This window comes from Pithys albifrons, chromosome 3 (assembly GCF_047495875.1).
Source record: "Pithys albifrons albifrons isolate INPA30051 chromosome 3, PitAlb_v1, whole genome shotgun sequence".
NCBI lineage: Eukaryota > Metazoa > Chordata > Aves > Passeriformes > Thamnophilidae > Pithys > Pithys albifrons.
In genome coordinates this window covers 51,843,687-51,862,836 of record NC_092460.1, presented here as the reverse complement: position 1 = coordinate 51,862,836, position 19,150 = coordinate 51,843,687, and the positions used below count along the sequence as shown (strand labels likewise).

General features: G+C 38.8%; 1 protein-coding gene and 1 pseudogene across 10 annotated transcripts in view; one reads left to right on the top strand and one right to left on the bottom strand.

Annotated features, from left to right (window-relative positions):
- ATF7IP (activating transcription factor 7 interacting protein) overlaps positions 1 to 19,150 on the top strand; it is an 85,460-nt gene that overhangs the window by 582 nt on the left and 65,728 nt on the right. The window contains exon 1 of one of the 10 annotated variants that reach the window (XM_071551926.1): positions 84 to 274. The exons of 7 other annotated variants lie outside the window; for them this stretch is intronic. The gene's annotated coding sequence lies outside the window, so the exon portion shown is untranslated. Of the gene's footprint in view, positions 1 to 83; positions 275 to 14,473; positions 14,844 to 19,150 lie in introns of those variants that run through there. 2 more of the 10 variants (XM_071551925.1, XM_071551933.1) reach the window with 2 other exon arrangements.
- Positions 6,967 to 12,387, bottom strand: LOC139669576 (uncharacterized; annotated as a pseudogene).

Genomic DNA, 19,150 nt, shown 5'->3' with positions numbered 1-19,150 from the left:
ATTGGCATGGCGGGCACAGGATGTCACAGCACATGGGGGTTGTGGAAGCAACAAGGGGAAATGTTCCTACAATGATGGGCTGCAGGACACAATTCCTGAGGCATATGGATTCACTCGTTCGCAAGAAACCAGTGTTTCAATGGGGCAACAGAGAAGGCCCACTTGGGCCTTATTTGTGTGATGTCACCAGGAAACAAGGCCCAAACAGCTCATCCAGGTGTCATGGCCGCCCACATCAAACAACATGACACAGCCACATGCTTGAGTAAAGAAGGTACATTCAAACCACTAATCTTCTTCTAACGTAAGCATTTAAAATACTGAAACTCTTCATGGTTTAGCATTTTGCGCTTTTAATTCTGGGGCCTTTTAGAGGTGTAGCTCTGCCCTAGAGCGGTTTCTTGCTTTAGCACGTATTTCCTCTTAGTAGATCTCCCAATCTTTGACAGATAACCAGTGGCAATGCCAACATTAGGATGTTTTGCTGTTTAACAGTAATCTTGAAATAAATTTACGTAATGTGACATCACTGTGACCCTTAATGCAGATAGACTTGTTGGAAAAATTGGATGGAATTGTTGATGGAAAAGTATTTGCTTAAAATTAAGGGGTAAACACAGCTCTGCTGTTCTAGAGAGCAGTCAATGAGCTTCAAACTTCAGTGTGCAGTCAGAGGAAAATGACACTTGTGCAACAAGACAGCTTATTTGACATGGAAATGGGTGCAAGGAAGAGCATATTAACAGATATGTTTGTTCAATATCCTAAATTATGTAAGCAAATGCGTTGTTATCATTATGAATAAATAACCTGGAACATGTATGTGCAAGATCAGGGTACTCTACAAGCATGCAGTCTCTCTTTTGCAAGTTAAAATATATTGTAGGCTGTTAACTGATACACCAGTTTGATATACTTACCTTTATTACAGTTACAAATACTTATATTGTAAGTAGGTTTTTGAAAATGGTAGTGTGAAGAATGTGCTTGACCTCTGCTTTTAAATCCGCCATTAACAAGTTAAATATGCAAATATCAAATCTCAGTGTAAGAATTAAGTGCTTTTCTAATTGGATACTGCGTTTTGCAGTCCTTCAGGAAGGTATGAAGGAGAGTATTTCCTCAGATTTTAAGAATTCCTTGGAGGGATAAAAAGGCAAACACAAACACTAGTGTTTGACATGTGGTCTTGGGCAGGTAATTTGATTTCAAATCTATGCAACGGGCTAATGGTAGCTGTCAGGCCAATCATAAAATCAGTTGCCCAATAATTACATGAGGATCTGGCAACTGCACGCACTAATATTCCTCAAGTATGGCAGTTAAGATAACTTAGTTTTTATTTTAAAATAAATTTTAAATTTTTAAAAAATATTATTTTGTATGCTCCAAAAGTACCAAGTCAAGTTCCCATGTACATATAATCTGGGAAGGAATTGGACTAGTAATTTTGGATTTTCGTTATGTTCTTAGTTAAGAAAATGTGGTACACGTTGCTTGGAGTAAAAGGCTTTTTATCAGCTGCAGCCTTGCTCTCAAGCATAGCAGTGCTGAACTGATGCTTCCTGTGATAATGTGGAACAGTGTTGCATTTTCTGCGTGAATTAATTCAGCAAGACTGTATTGTATGTGGTATAGACTTGACACTGATCACAGCAGAATTGATTCATGGCAGGATACAATAACTATTATATGCACCATTTAAATAGTCATTTTGATGCTTTCATTGAGGGACCTTTCTTATTTCCTATCTATTGCAAAGTCTGTTTTCAAGAAGGTGCCGATTCCAGGAGTTAAAAATGCATGCCATACTTTGGCACATTTCTTGGTATCTCCTGCTTTATCTTGTATTGTTGTGCTCATTTCACATATTTGTAAGATCAACACTAATTCTAGTATGTTAGCTTTCCTGTAAAGCTATTACTCCTCTATTCCTGCTTCCCCTTTGGACATGAAATACATAGGCAAATGCTTTCCTACCAGCACAGGAGGTGATTTTGCCAGCTAAGACATCTAACAACCTATAGCTTAATTTTAAGTACCAGTTTTAGAGTATCTGGTGCAAAGAGTTTACATGATATTTTTAAATCCTGTGTTAATAACCAATTCTTAGTTAGTAATTAAATCCTCCTTTTAATTGTGTTTCTGCATTTTTTCTGTTAAAAAGCAGAAATATTTCCACATTGAAAAGTAGCTCACTAAACCAGATACTTTTATTTTCTTTTCAAAACAAGAAGAAAAATCCCATCCCTATCTAGATGATTTTAATAGTATAATCATTTATTAGGTTTATCTGGACTTAACTGTCAGAAACTATATCTATATAAATATATATATATGTGTGTGTGTGTGAGAAAAATCTAAAATTTATTCCTAAAATGTAAATAGTAAGGCCAAAAGATACTTTACCAGTATGTCGCTGTTACTTAAAAGTTTGCAAACTGAATGCATTTTTTTCCATTTGCTTTTCATGTCGTGTTTTTTTGTATTGTTTACATTATGATTTTGTTTTGGAATTTACTGCAGTAACACAGATGTTCATCATGGATTTCATAAGGGGTATTAGATGAGGAAAATAAGTTGCAAGTTATTAAACTATTATGATATGTGAATGTGGTGAGGGGAAGTGGTGGTGTTTGGTATTCTTCCCTCCCCAAAAATATTTTTATATAACACTTCTCTTGAATGCAGTGACATCTTAAATAGTTAATATTTTTGAGATAATCTGTTGCTGGATTCTTTGGTTCTCTTTAGTATGTGTTATTACTCTGAGAGATCTACTTATGCGCACAAAACAAGTGGGAGCTCATAAACTGGTCAACAAAAATGATTCTTTCATGATATAGAATAGAATCATAGAATCAATTGGGTTGGAAAAGACCTCCAAGATCATCAAGTCCAACCCTTGGTCCAACTCTAGTCCATCCAGATCATGGCACTCAGCGCCATGTCCAATCTGCGTTTAAAAATCTCTAGGGATGGTGAATCCCCCACCTCTCTGGGCAGCCCATTCCAATGCCTGATTACTCTCCCTGTAAAGAATTTTTTTCTGATATCCAACTTCAATTTCCCCTGGCAGAGCTTGAGCCCGTGCCCCCTTGTCCTATTGCTGAGTGCCTGGGAGAAGAGACCAGCCCCCAGCTGGCTATAACTTCCCTTCAGGTAGTTCTAGACAGTGATGATGTATTTGTAATTCTGACATTTTAGTTCTACTCATTGCACTCTATACTCTACTGTATGGAAACCAGTGTTCTAGTTCCACTCTACTGTAAAAAGCTGTTCATCAAACAGCAGTAATTTATCCACATACAGGACAGAGAGTAAGATAGGGCTGTTGCATGAGACAACAAAGTACTTGAGTTTTTGTTGTTTTGAGGTTTTTTTGACAGTTCATTAAAAGCAAAAAGAAATTTAAATTGTTCCCTAAAGTGATCTCTTTAATCAGGTGTTCTTACTGGACTGTCACAGAATGTCTTAATCTCTGAGTACAGTTTAGATATAAATTGTGTAGTACTTAACATTTAAAATATCTCTAGCTCAGTCTTGTTTTGGATATTAAAACCTGGTGGCTGATCCCAAAGAAGGTACAAAGAAGGTAACTATTAACGACTGCAAGTTTTGAGATATTTACTCCAGAGGATTTGCAGCATAGATTTTGTCAACTTTTGAGTTCTGGTTATCTTTCTAAGAGCAAAATTTTGCATGGTATTGTGAAATCTTAGTTTTCATTTACCTGAAAAGATTCTGCGTATCATTAGTACTGCGTTTAGATGTCTTACCTTTTTGGTGTGCATTTTTTTGTTACCTTTTTCCTCTCTATTTCTGTACCAACGAGGGTCAGGAAGTTCTTGAGCTCTTATGTACAACATTCAAGTCTCTTGAAGCATCAGTTCAATTATCAGCCCTCATATCAGACTATAAAAGTGTGTGTCATCAATTTTAGATACAAAGAATCAATATTAGTTATCCAGAAACTGGACCTTCAGGTTGCATTATTTTTCACAAGGGCAAGGGTTGAACTAAACGAAAAGGATGTAAGCAATTGAAGTGTGATTTAGAAAAGGAAGTCTGTTTTGTTTGGTTGGGTTTTTTTGTTGTTGTTGTTCTAAGTTGCATGTTCTGTATTTACTTGATGTTCTAATTCTTATCTCTGTTCTTTATTTATTATTTGTCTCCACATATATATAGGCAAAAAACCCATCCCAAAGTTGAGAGTGGAATTTGTTACGTATGAGTTTCATGCAACTTTGTGTTTTGTACTTTCATTTATGTTCTGTTCCATAGCACTAAACAAAAAACAAACAAACAAAAAAGCAGAATGCTGTTAATAAAAAATGATCATAGAATTGTAGAAAGGTTTGGGCTGGTAAGGGACCTTAAAGATCATCTAGTCCCAGCTCCCCTGCCACAAGCAGGGACACCTTCAACTAGATCAGGTTGCTCAAAGCCCCATCCAACCTGGCCTTGAACACTTCCAGGGATCAAGCATCCACAGCTTAACCACCTCACAGTGAAGTAACTCAGCATCCCCATACTAGAAAATTTTTTCCTAATATATAATCTAAATTTACTCTAATTTTGAAGCCATTACGCTTCGTTCTATCACTACGTGGTCTTATATAAAGTCTCTCTCCAGCTCTCTTGTAGATTCCTTTAAGGTACTGGAAGGTGCTGTAAGGTTTCCACAGAGCCTTCTCTTCTTCAGGCTGAACTATCCCAATTCTCTCAGCCTTTCCTCAGAGGAGAGGTGCTCCATCTCTCTAATCATCTTGATCATCCTCCTCTGGGCTCACTCCAACAGGTCAATGTCCTTCCTGTGCTGGGGCCCCCAGAGCTGGATGCAGCACTGCATGTGGGGTCTCACCAGAGTGGAGTGGAGGGGCATAAACACCTCCTTTGACTTGCTGCCCACGCTGGTTTTGATGCAGCCCAGGACACACTTGGCTTTCTGGGCTGCAAGTGCACATTGCTGGGTCACATCCAGCCTCTTATCTGCCAGTCCTGCTCTGCAGGGCTGCTCTCAATATGTTAAATGCAGGTATAAGTTTCATGCCTGCATGAAACAAAAAAAAAAAAAAAGGATGAATAAAGTTAAGTGGCGTGGCACTTAGAAATTCCATTAAGAAGACATATGTGTTTAACAAATACTAATTATCTTTTTTATTTTTTTGCTTAAACAAACATTGCAGTACAGGTATGTGGCAAAAATGCCTAATTGTGCCACAGCCCTACAAGTATTAATGGAAATCTCCTCAGTTCTAGCATGTAGTTCAATTTTATTTCATCATTGATTGTGAATTGTTCTATCCTTGATAATTCTTGAAAGGCTTGTTGGTTTTCAGTAAATACATGCAGTAGTAAGTATCAAAGATAATTAATTCCTGCAAATTTTGTAAGGAGGGGCTACCACTGTTGCCAATAAGGGAAATTGACAGTTACGTGTTGTTCTGGGGTCTTGTTTGTCAACATGCAGCTTCAGACTAGCTGTGTACCTTCACTCATCCCTTATGGTAAGGTACTAGTGATGACCTGAGTAAGAAGTAGCAAGATGACATTTATAAATTTAGGGGAAATGTGGATTCATTAGTTCCATTGCTCACTCCTTATCTTGTTTAATACCACTGACATGTACGTTTTAAAATTGCCTGAATATTTAACAGCAAATCTGCCCCCCCATTCTATTCCTCCCTCCCTCATTTGGCGTTATTTTTGAAAGTAAAGATTCCTTGGTGGTGTAGCTGAAGGCATAGCAGTAACTATATGGTATTAAATAAATGCCTGGTCCTCAGCTGTATGTCAGATTCCATCACAGATCTGAAAGAATTCACAGCACTGTATATATATATATATGTACATTGTATAAATGCCCTTTAGGTTCCTTTGGGAGTTACGAATACCTTAAGGGAATAAAAGAGCAAACCACGCCCTTTGCTGTATTTTCATTTGTGCATGTTATAAATGACTACAAACTGGATTGATGAGTTACCAGCTCTTATTTTTTCCCATGAACAAACATCAAATCACTTAAGAGCCCAGTAATTTTTTAAAAACAATGTATTTCCTGAAATATTTAGGTAAAATAATAGAGCTAGTTTGATGTGTGTAACTTGGATTTTTTAATACAGGAAAAATATTTTCCTCTTCTAGATGCAATTTCTGAAGATCCTCTTAACTAAATTCACATACTCAATGCACAGGTTTACTTAATTGTATGACACTGGCTGTATCAGGTAGCTGTTAAAATAACCTGTGCTGTCCTAAGCGTTATCCTTCATTTCACAGTTTGAAGAGAAGTTATAGTAAAATATCTAAAAACAGAAACAGGCCCCGAACAGACCAAAATCTGGCATGGAAGAAAGTTCTTCCTAGCTTTGCCTCCAAGTTAATGCAGTTTCTGTAAGGTCATTTTAAAAAGATGTTGCATTCTAATTTATTACTTCTTTCAGAAATGTGTTTAAGCACATAAACATACCTAATTTCAGACTTCAGTCAATACACTGAAAATTTGTTTCCTTGGTCCTACCTATCAAGTGGCTTGGAATTAGGAAAAGTCCTCAAATGTATGCAGACTTTTGACTTTCTGAACTTTAATATTCCTTGTCTAATGATCATCATGAACTCTTTCTTTTCCCCAGTAGTTTTTGTGAAGTTCTTGCAGTCCTCAGTGAGAGCTGACATGTTTCATGATATCAGCCTACTGGCTTCATAAACACAGGAATAAAGGAGGGTTTCAGTGGGTGGTCGTTTGACACTTCAGTTCCACTGCATTCAAATAGTAGTAGTCTCTCCTCACTGAATTTCATCAGTGTAAGAACTGTTTTGAGTAAACACACATGGGTTTTTCAACTATGTATTCAAATTTCAAGATTTTCTGCAGCTGTGCTAATAGAATCATAGAATTGATTGGGTTGGAAAAGACCTCCAAGATCATCGAGTCCAACTTGTGGTCCAACTCCAGTCCATTTACTAGATCATGGCACTCAGCGCCACGTCCAATCTGCGTTTAAAAGCCTCCAGGGATGGTGAATCTACCACCTCTCTGGGAAGCCCATTCCAATGCCTGATTACTCTTTCTGCAATGAATTTTTTTCGTATCTCTAACTTAAATTTCCCCTGGCAGAGCTTAAGCCCGTGCCTCCTTGTCCTATTGCTGAGTGCCTGGGAGAAGAGACCAGCCCCCAGCTGGCTATAACTTCCCTTCAGGTAGTTCTAGACAGTGATGAGGTCACCTCTGAGCCTCCTCTTCTCCAGGCTAAACAACCCCAGCTCCCTCAGCCTCTCCCCATAGGGCTTGTGCTCCAGTCCCTTCACCAGCCTTGTTGCTCTTCTCTGGACCCGCTCCAGCACTTCAATATCCTTTCTGAACTGAGGGGCCAGAACTGAACACAGTACTCAAGGTGTGGCCTCACCAACACAGAGTACAGGGGAAGGATCACTGCCCTGGTCCTGCTGGCCACGCTATTTTTGATACAGGCCAGGATCCCATTGGATGTGCCCACATGTGCCTCTGCATGTTCTTGAAGCTTTCTGACAAGGCAAGATGTTTGCAGCACCTAGACAGTGGGTTCTAGAACATGGGTTCTTGTTTTCTGTGGCTCAGTGAAGTGTTCTCTGAAATACTTTGCCAAGTAGTTTTGCCTATTCAAACCTAGTTAAGTAATTGAGTTTCCTCATATTGAGCTCCAAGCCTTGATGTTGCGAAGAAGGCCATGTCGCACAACTGCAGCTCTTTCGTTCCCCATCAGAACTTCCCTAGGATTTTGGCGATATGTTAGAAAATCTAGGACTGGAGATCAGGATTCACCTTTTGATGTAGGAATTTTGTAGGTGTTCTAAACATAGGATTCTCTTCTATCTAAAACATTGCTAGTGTGGAAATCGTAGTGTATATTTGTTATCAAAATGGAATATCACATTTTAATTTTGAAGTGTTAGGAGTTACTGTAAATTCCTATAAGCTGAAGCTGTGCTATGTATGAGGTTAGGAGTAAGCAACATGGGGTTATAATTGGCTAATGGTAATTGCTGCTTTTCAGTTTGCTGTAAACTTGATTTTTTATTTAGTAATAGGTCTTTGTGAATAAAAGCTTCAGTGTAATGCATAATGTGAAATTAATTGTAATGAATTAGTTCTCCAGTGTTCACATCTTTGTTTTTTGAGACATCTGTCTTTTGGGCATTTGAACTTCAAGTATATTTTAATTTAGTTTTCTAAATCTGTACAGAGACAATAATAATGAATGTAGTCTGTCTCATATGTGGCATGTGCTCTTTAGTGTACTGCAAATCATGCTAATACAAGGACCAAAAGAAAAGCCAGATGGTGTATTTTACCATTTTTTATGTTTGAAATACTGACAGTGGTGCTGATGAGTGCATCAGACAGCTACTGCTGGCATGATTAATCAGTGCTGAAATAAGCAGCTGCAGCTGGCAACAGACATGCAGTTACATAAGTTTAGACATTTTCATAAAAGATGTATTTTGGAGGGTGCGTTCTAGTTTTTGGGGAAGGAGTGGCTTACCATGTTGGGCTAATTTTGGATCCACAAGGACTGTTTTTGGTAGAAGATGAGGTATAATTCAACATTGATTTCCTTCAGAATCACCCCATGTGCTCTTACAGTTATTTTGTTTTAAAGTGAACATATTTGGATTTAGTAGGAGTGAAGCAGATATAGAGAAGCCCCCTCTAAAATTGATCCACTGTTTCTGGACAAGAGTGCACGATTGGTGTTTATGGACAGAATTAGAGCAGAAGCTCTATTGTGTTTAATTCTTTGTGCTAAATTGTGTCATTTGACAACCCCTTTGCCAGACAACAAGATTCCAGCAAAATTCCTGAAGTGCTTCAAGATATGAGTGTTCTTTGAAAAAGTTACACAATATGCTGCATCACTCATGCAGAATTTGACACTTTTTTCCTGCGGGCACTGATGATCTGGCATGTTCTTGGGGTTTTTTGTTAGCTTTCTTATAAACTTCCTTTTTTCCTCCCCAAGTACAATTTCTACTGGGCAACTAATATTACAGAATAATAAAAATAGGTTGGGCTGCAAGAAGGTATAGACCACTTTTTTAAGCAGTTTTTTCTTTTTTTTATCATTGAAATGAGCTTCCTCTTGAAAAGTATTCCCTCATGTTTGTCAGTTCTATGCATAGTCTGGCTCTGTATGTGTGATTGTTAATATGTGACACGGATTCTGAACTGCCTTCCAGTTGGGAGGGATTTGAAGTACACATACAAGTCCTGCATCACAGAGCTAGGAGGGCAGCCTCCTGATGGATTTTCGTTTATTTTACTTTTCTCTGTCCCAGTGGTGCTCTGAGTAGCTGCAGTGTTGCAGCTGTGCATTAATCACTTCCTGCCTGTCCAAGAAACCATTCCCCTGCCTACGCACACCCCTCCCGGGCAGTTTGTTGCAGTGTGGTAAAGAGGGAGGTGCTTTGCTATATGAATGTTTCATTCACTGCTGAGTTGTCACTGAGTGGCTGATCTTGTGTACACTGCAGCCATCTTAGCCTCATTTCCAGTGCAGCTGAGACAGTGCAGTTTCAGAATGGCTGACAAAGAGCTCTCGCTGCCGCAGTTTAACTTCACTCTATGCAAATGAGCAGAGCTGGTGGCATCACGTGCTCCACCCCTGCTTTGCTGAGAAACCATTTTGAACTTTGGTTAGGCAAAATTAACTAATTCTAAGCTGTATCATACACCTTTCCCTCCCCTCTTTCACTGAATTAATTCACAGACCTCTGTTTGGTCTCAGTTACAGGATAGATCACATGGGACAGGACAGATCAAAGGTCATACCTTCCTGTCTTGGTAATCAAATTATTTTGTTTTGGTTTACTTTCTGACCAGACCTATTTTATCCTGTCCCTTTCACAAAAGGCAGCATCAGACTTTTAACTAAAACGTAAAACCAACTCTACAAATTTTATTACATTTATCTAACCAAGTGGTTAATTTTAATTTGATTATCATGTTCTTAAAATGTATTTTTACCAATGATAGTTAACTACAAAGCATTGGAATAGCAATGATTATGTACATGCTGTTTTGCAGATAGCAGATATTAACTCCTCAAAAATAACTAAATTTTTCAGAATTACTACAAATGATAAAATTGAAATTTTGAAATAAATGTTTAATTTCTTTTGTATAACTTAATTGAAATCTAAGTTTCAAGTGCTAACATTTTCACACAGCCTTGTCAGTGTGTTCCTCTGTTGGCGGCCCAGGTGTCACCCTTAACACTCATTAAAATGTCGTGTCAGTGTCCAGGGAGATAAAGGTAGGAGAAAACAACAGTTAACTCTGAAGGAGCGTATAGATTTTTTTTGCACATGCTGTACTTGATTATCAGAATTTCATTTGTGCACCAACTATTTGAATAGTTTTTCATTACTAAATCATGCTGGCCTGGAACCATTCTAACACGGCTTGATAATTTTTGATGTTCCTCTTAAAACTCAGAATTGTCTCACTTTGCACATCTGCATCTTTTGGTAGAAATTTTGGGAACAAACAATTTCAGGCACGATTCTAAATGAACTGGAATGGACTGATGAACAAATGGAATACTGTTTAATGTATGCAATTCACTTTCAAATAGCTGACTTACTTGGTTTTTTAGAAATAAATGGTTACAAAGCACTTAGAACTGTTTGGAATCTTAAATACTTGTTCATGTTATGACCATTATTAAACAGTTGAATTGGACTTTCATTTTTAGCGATGATCTTCAGTAAACTTTTCCAAGTGGGTATTGCTTTTGAAGGAATTATGAATAAGGTTATTTTGTTCTTTCCTCCATCATCTTGATTTTCAGGTTGAGATCTGTCAGCTTCTCAAAATTTGTTTGGTAAATAACAATATTTTATGTAAATTTAAATGAGAAAAATGTGGGGGTTTTAGCATTGATAAGGAGTCAAACTGAGTATTTGCCCTTTCTAGAAGAAAGGTAGTGCAACATTAGATTCTGCTACTGCCTGGAAATCACCCATTTTAGAAAATTTATCACTCCTTTTCTGAAGTAGAAAAGCAGATACAACAACTGCCAGCCCTCCCTCCCCCCTTTCCTGCCTTTCCCGGTGTATTCTGATAAAGGTTTCTGCTGTAAAATATCTTGAAATAAACCACACTGGCTGATATAATGGCTTCACTGACAGTTCTCTGGTTCAGAAATGCACGTAATTTTCTGTGCCTTTCAAACACCACGCTGAGAAAACTTTGGGAATTACTAAAGTTTTATCTGACTTTCATGTGAATAATAATTTGTTCTGTTTCATGCTTTGGAGAAGTTAGGGGGAAGTGGGTGTTCTGGACTCTGTGTGTTGCTTGCAGAAGGCCTAGGGCCTTTCATTTTCATTTGTTTTGTGGTGGGTATTTTTTGTTATTCATTTGGGGTTTGTTGGGTTTTTTTTAGCTCAAGGTACTAGTGACAGATTTCATCATCGTTGGGTCTTGTGGGGTTTTTTCTTTTTATTTTAGACAAACTTTGTCAGTTAAATGTTTTAACATCTAAAATTGTCTGAATTAGGGAAATCACTTTGTGTCACTTTTTTGTGTACTTGTATATTTTGAGATTAATCAACTGAAATTTAAAATCTGAGGATGTTATCTTTGATAAGTACCTATTGAACCCATACAGGTAATAGTGGTTACTTTGAAACAGCTGGCCTTATTACTCGTGACTGACAAATCTTCTTTATAAGGTTACTCTGTGCCAGAGTAGGAAATTGTGTGGATATTGGAGGTTCCTGGTAATTGGCTGTGAGAAGACAAAAGTCCTAATAGCTCTGGGATGTTTCCACTGACTGTATGTGAAATACAGGGAAGACATTTTGGCTTTTTCTGTAGTGGCAGTCACTGGAGAACGTGATTTGAGTGTGCTATAGTTCAATCTCTCCTATTAAACCAACCAACCAAGCCACACCCCCACCGCGCCGCCAAAAAACCGAAACAAAAAACCAAAAACCAACCAAACAAAAGAAAAAACGCAAGCCAAATCAACCAAACAAACAAGATTAAAACAAACACCGCCTGGAAACAACCAAACTCCTCCGAACTCCCTGCTGTGCAGGCTGCGGGAGGGTCCCCGCCTTTGCCGGGCGCTGCCCCCGGCCCCGAGCGGGCAGGCAGAGCTGCCGCTGTCCCGAACCCAGGCGTTCCTGCATCGCACACCCGTCGCTCCTCCCTCCTCTCCCTGCAAACGCTTTGTGTTGGCAAGTAAGCTCTGTCACAGCCGGCGGCGCGGGAGGAAGGCGCAGGGAGGGGTGGGGGCGATGCCCGAACGTTCTAGAAGCGGGGTGGTGCTTGCCACAGGCTGCGGATGGAGAACTCGCCCGCCAGGCTGCCGGCAAGCTCTGGCGTGGATTTCCCATAGCGGACCGGAGCCCAGAACAGAAATGTTCCAAGACTTTTATTTTGCAGTGTCTGTTTTACTGTGTTGAGAATCACAGTATTATTCTGGTATTTGTGCACAAGGCTGTAGAGCTGGGGAGGGTGGGAGGGAGCAGGTGGGGACACGGCTGTATTTGGGAAATCCAATGGGGCTTTTTTGTTTTTTTCTTTTAAAGCAACATTGGTGCCCTTTATTTTTAAGCTCAGAGGCTGTTAATCTGATGATTCATTCTGCAAATGACAGCAGCATCACTGAAAGACATTCTGTGCAGCATTTAATGTGCTAACATACACAGAACAGTTTGAAACTAAGACAAGTCAAAAGATACTGTGACACAAAAGATGTTAATGATTTTCATTTTAATGTTACAGTCATGCTCGAATAATAATTATTTCTACCTTACACATCACTTAAGGTTTTTTGATACAGTAAATGAAGATGAATTGTAACAAACAACAATAATTTCCGTTTCTAAATACTTTCAGATACAAAATTATACCTTTTTGAGATTACAAATGAGCAAATTGTATTATGCTGTAATAACCTAGAACCAGCCATGCAGCAGATTACGCTTGCAGCAGAAAATGGGATGGATAATTCAACTATCTATAGCCTTGACGCTGCTGGCATTCTAAAGAGGAACAGTGAAGAGAACTAGAAGAGGCCCAGAGTGTAAAGCAGGCTCTTTTGGTCCTGAGGTCTTCTGGCTTTGCCCTGCTCAAATTGACAAGCATCACTGTCTCCGTTGCTTAGTTTCCTCACTAAATGGTGCCAGCCTGCAACTACAGATGTACATTGCTAGATGTGTTTCTAGGCAAACTTGATTTTATTCAGGGTTTCAAAAATTCATATTTACCACTAATATAGTAAACAGTATGGTTATTTGCATTGCATTGTTTCCTGCTCTAAGAGTTCCTGTAAGGCAGCACATGAGGGAAAAAGGTATTGGCAAATGATTCATCCTTTACATACGCACACAAACGAAGCCTGGCTTCATTATTTCTCCCCAAAACAGTATAGTGACTTTTAGAATAAGCATTTATAAAATGTAATTAATTTATTAATTTAATTGGACTTTGATTGGAATGGAAAAGATAAGAATTAAGGAATTAACTATGTGAAGTCAGAGTGAGGCTGAAATTCAGGCTTCTGCCTTTATCTGTTACTGTATCTTGGAGGTACTTGAAAAGATAAAACTCTGGATGAGAGGGTTTCTCTCCCCCCATTTCATCTGCCTAATGAAAAAAAAATTAAATGTGAAGTTAAAACAACAAATTAAATGGCCACACATGTTACACCTATCAGCATTAGGCTAAAAATGGATCCTTCTTACCTGGAACTGATATTTATTTGTTGTTGGTAATCTACGAAATACTGGAAATACCAGGTTCAGAAGCATTATGCGTTCCCAAGCATTATGCACACCCATATTTCTGGTGTTATTTCAGTTACTATAGAATCACTGTGAACAGTGCAGTGTGTAGCATCCTACTAGGAACAGGCTTCAAGGTGGAATTTCTTTTGTAGAGGCTGTTGTCAGTTTTCATTTTTATGAACAATAAGAGCAGCACTTGACTTTTGAAACTGATCTGGATTATTAGTAAGCAAATTATTAGAGGATATATTCTAGAACCCACAATAGTCTAGCGAGGGGGGAGAGGGCAGACGCGGAGGGGAAGGCTTTGCTGAGCAACATCCTGGTGCAATTTAGTCTTGAAATGAGGCCCCTTTATGTAAATTTTTACTGGCGCCAGCTAGCTGTAACTGCAGTCTTGGTTTATGCCGGCAGCAACTAATATGTGCCATGGATTTCTCCTTTGCACGGATTGCAGGAGCACTCTGGTTTCTGCACCAAAAGAACAGCACTGATTAGCGTGAAAAGGTATACAAAGGAACCTACATATAAGGAGATTGCTAGTAAGTGAACACACTGTGGAAACTTCAGCTTTTTTCTTTTTTTCCAGTGTGCTGTCTTGTGCTGGGCTGTAATAAATCTATGCTTGGTACTACTGCGTGGTATGTGGGAGGAGGTACTTCACTGCACATAGTTGCTGCAGCACTGATAGTTGGCAGCACAGAAGGCAGTACAAAGAGTACACTGGAGGCACTTGCAGTTGCAAGTTTCCTTGGAAGCTGTGGCATGCTCAGTGAGCTGCACCGGCACTCCTGACACATTCAGCTACTTGTGTGGAGAAGTAAGAATTCCAGCAGGCTTTAACAAGCAAATGGAGGCTACTAGCTGAGAGGTACACTAGTATAGCTTAGGCTGGCTAAAAAACCGTGCTCATGCTGCTGTGTAAACAAAACAAGATCTTAGTATCAAGATGGCCGACCTGGGAGTCTCCTTGTAGCTCATAATACTTATGCAAATGAGCTGCATGTCAGTGGCTTAGTCAGAGGAGGAAGCTCATTGTGCACGTGCCATCTTCTCGCCAGGTAAGAGAAGCAACTTGGTTTTTGCATTAATGTTTTAAAGGCCTTTGAAATTACTTTTTCCACTCAGGTTCCCACCCCCCTCCCCCCCCAATTTGGCACAATGCCAGGACTTAAATATACATAGCATTTTCTGGGAAGCCCAGAATTCATTTTTTCTGGCTATCATTATTTTTGAGTTGCCTTTGTTAAGGGAATGTTAACTAGAAACTACTGTAAAATGTTTATTTCAATAAAACCATGTTAAGAAATATTTTAATGTATAGTTTTGTTGGTAATGTTACTGCTTTTGTTTGGTTCAAACCTCTACTGTTTTGCTACTGTGTTATTTCTGTCTCTATAGTGACACCAGTTGATGCACATGGAGGCTTAGCAATACTCAGAGCTTACCCCTGAAAAGAGTGTAGAATTAACAAAGTTGAATCCACCAGTTCTGGGTTTTTTGGCTTCATGGTGTTATGAAGCATTTTCATTACCCTGACTGTAGTTTTAATTCTCTTCTTTTTGAGATTACAAAGCTGTTAAAGGTATTGGATGCTGAACTGTTGTCCGTGTATCTTTTAGTATAATGCACATTCTCAGGTGCATATATGTACATTTTAAAAAGCTGCTTTTGTAAATGGGGAAGTAGATCAGGATATTTATCTGCTCTCACCCCTCGGAAGACAATAACCTTGTCTTAGAGCAGCAAATTTTACCAAAATTACAGTACTGCTAATTACGTAACATGCTGTGTTGTGGTTATGCACGTAGTGCATGAAATGGCCGTATGGCGCAGATATGCCAGTTCTGCACAAACGTATTTGCGTTGTTTTTATTTTACAAGTCAAAGTAGTGACAGAGTGGGGGACTGGAAAGTGGAGACGGTAAAGAAAATTACTTGATAAGGAAGGTCTCTGAGCTAGAGAAAGGAAATAATTGGAGACGCATAAACAGGCCACCAAACATGGCCACTTGAAGGCAGACAGCGGCTCAAGATAGGGATGTAGACACAAAGTAGACAGGCCCATTTCGGTTGAAGGAAAAATGAGATTAATTGAAAAGAATAAAAATGTAGAAGGGCAAAGTAGGCATGTAGATTATTAGAACTTAAAATGGCAGTGACAGAGACTAAAAGCATTGGCGCCATTCTGAAATGGCATGTGAACTAAGGGCAACTGAGTAAATACGGTAGAGGCAGGAGCGTAACTGGCTGGTATTGAGGAGGGGAAATTTAATAGTGGTAGAGAAAGGTAAACTGCATTGATATGGCAGAGAAGAATGCTGCATGCCAACAACATGGGCCAAATAAGTCGCAGTTTGTAATTAGCTCGTTTACTTTGAAAGCTTTGATAACTTTATGGTGGTAACTTCAGATTTGATATGGACAGAATTTTGCTTGTCACTGAGAAGTCTGGTTATATGCATGTCCAGACTACAAAAAGTACAGAAATGAGGGGAGGGTGGGGGTGAGCGAAAATACAAATATAGGTATATGATAGATTTTCCTAAATAAATTACATTAAAAATAACTGTTAACAATTATAAAGGTTGTCCATAAATGTCAAATACTGTTAGAACCAGTCTTGCTTTCATTGCTATGTGAAAGAAGCAATTCAGGGCCCCTTCCTCCTTTTCTGTGCAGTGTGTGAAGATGGTGGAGGAGAAATGGCATTTAGTGGGGCATGAAAAATGTAGAAGGCTGATTAAAATGTTTCTGAGAGAAAACCTTGACTGGCAAAGCAAAGCATAACAAAAGTGAGATTGTTAAAAATTGAGACGTAATTCTAATGCTGATCTAGGTGGTAATGATAACATGGAATCACAGTGAATGGAATCACAGTGAAAGAGAAAAGGTAGACGATTACAGTACATTTTTTTATTTTTAAATAAAAGTGAGATTACATTACAAGATCACATAGGTGACATAATTATTTGAAACCTAGAAGTTACAAGGAAGATACTAAAGAGTCCATGATAAATATTTCTTAGCAAAAGCTGTAAGCAGGTCTTTGTAATCTCCATCCAGGAGTTCTAAAAGAGTTGGCTGCGATTACTTCTTTTCTGAGATGTCCCCCACAGTAACTCGAAATGGAAATTCCAGAAGACCTTGGAGACTTTTTATTTAAATAAAGGTCTAGCAAGATGACCCAAATAACTATATAGCTTCACATCAGTCCTGAAGAAAAATAATGGAGGGACAACAGAGTGCATCAGCAAAGTATATTGCTTGAATTAATGCTGAGGTGGTTTAATTGTTAAAACACTATTATAAAACACATATTCTTATGTGATTTGATTTAGAACAAAGTTCCTGGGTGTAAATATCCAGTATATATAATGCAGTTATGCCATGATAGTGTCACTGCCAATAAAACATAACATTGATTTTAAGGCCTTTCAAAACTTTTGAAGTGAATGAAAGAGGTAGCAGTCCATGCTCCCAGTAAAGTTTGTGATTGATGATGTAAAGTACTTATATTTGCTGGCTTAGAGGGAAGAAAGATTGACTCTTAGAGAGTCATTGGGATCATATGCTTAGTGGGACCCCTCAAACAGCCTACTATTGCACACCAAAAGCTGAACTTCTACATTTATAGATCATCCATCATAGAAAATACCTGCTTGGCAGGAGACTTTATCCTGGAATTAAGTGGAGATCATACAGACAAAATAGTTAACTAAAGCCCAAAATAAAAAGTTCATGTAAAACAACTGAAATTGTGTTGAATACAAAGAAAGAGTAAGGAAGTCATACTACTTTATTAAGTTATACTCAGGGTTATGGATGATTCTAAATGCTGGTGATGTGAATTATGGATCAATACAGATTGCAGTCCTGTTGTCCTTACTAGTTTTTTACAATGTTAACAAATTAGGAGGGTCCTGGCAAAAGGCACAAAAAATCACCCTGGCTCTAGAATAAAAGAATTTAATATATTTCTTAATGTGAAAGAATTTAAAAGTTAAGCTGGTAATTTAAGTTGGAAGGGACCTCTGGAGGTCATCTGGACTGACATCTTCTGCAAAGGAAGTTAACCTCAGAATTAGGCCAAGTTCTTTCAGGGTTTGTCAAGGGTGAATCATAGGATTTCCTGAGTTGGAAGGGACCCACAAGGATCAGCATGTCCAAATCCGGGGCCTGCACAGGACAGCCCCAGGAGTCACACCATGTGCCTGAGCGTGTTGTTCCAAACACTTCTGAACTCTGGCCAGCTGGTGCTGTGACCACTTCTCTGAGGAGTCTTCCACAGCTGCTGTTGACCAACTGTTTCAGTGTTTGACCACCCTTGTAATTAAGAACTGTTCTCTATCCGTATGGAATTTCTCTTGCTGCAAGCTCTGTGTGTTTCCTCATCAATGTTCTGTGCATCTCTGAAAACAGTCTGGCTTTGTCTTCTCCACAAACGCCAGTTTGCTTATTGTAGAACACAATTAGTTCTCCTCACTTAGTTACTCTTCATGCTACACAAATGCAGCTCATCTCAAAACATCCATCATGTTCTCCAGCCCTCAGCTCTCTTGGTGATCTTCTAGAGATCCTGCTTATCAATATCTCTTTTGCACTGAGTTCCAAAAGTAAATGTACCATATTTCAGATGCAGCTTCACAGGTGCCACGCAGAGTGGAACAATAATTGCCTTTGATGTGCAGGCTTTGTTTTCACTTACACAGCCCAGTCTTGAGTTTAAAAAACCAAATATATAAAGAAGTAATTCCATTGAATATAATCTTTCAGAAAGCAAAAATTACTACTAACATGGGCTCTCCAATCCAAATGGGAAAAAAACCAAAAGCAATGGAAAGTTGGAGACAGACCAATTCATCTTTTGAAGTGGTGCTGCTTTTTTAAATTTTGCTGTGAGTGAGTAAAGGAAGCGGTGAACTTCTTTTTCTTTTATCTCTTTACAGAAAGGCATCTAACTGTGATTTGAAAACGGGTTTAAAAGAATGGCTAGCCTATGGAATTTGGATTGGAACAGCTGATGTATGGCTTGCCCACTGTGGCAACTCTGCAGATGGGTTACAAGGGATAAGGCTCTCATGAAGTCTTCCACATAATCTAAATTTCTGGTTATTGTATACAGTTACCTAGTAGGGTTTCGTACAACTCATTACTACTTTGACTTGGTGATGAGAAGCCACAAAAGTAGTCTAGATCCTCTTCGCGAGAATAATTCTGCACTGTCTCCTCTTGCTGCTTTTAGCTGAAAAAGTTACTTAGATGATAAGTCAAAGTTAGCCAGAAAACCAAGTGCCTTTTTGTTTTCAGCAAATGGACGGCTAAGGACATTTAATGGTCTGATCAGCCCAGAAATTACTCCTTTTGT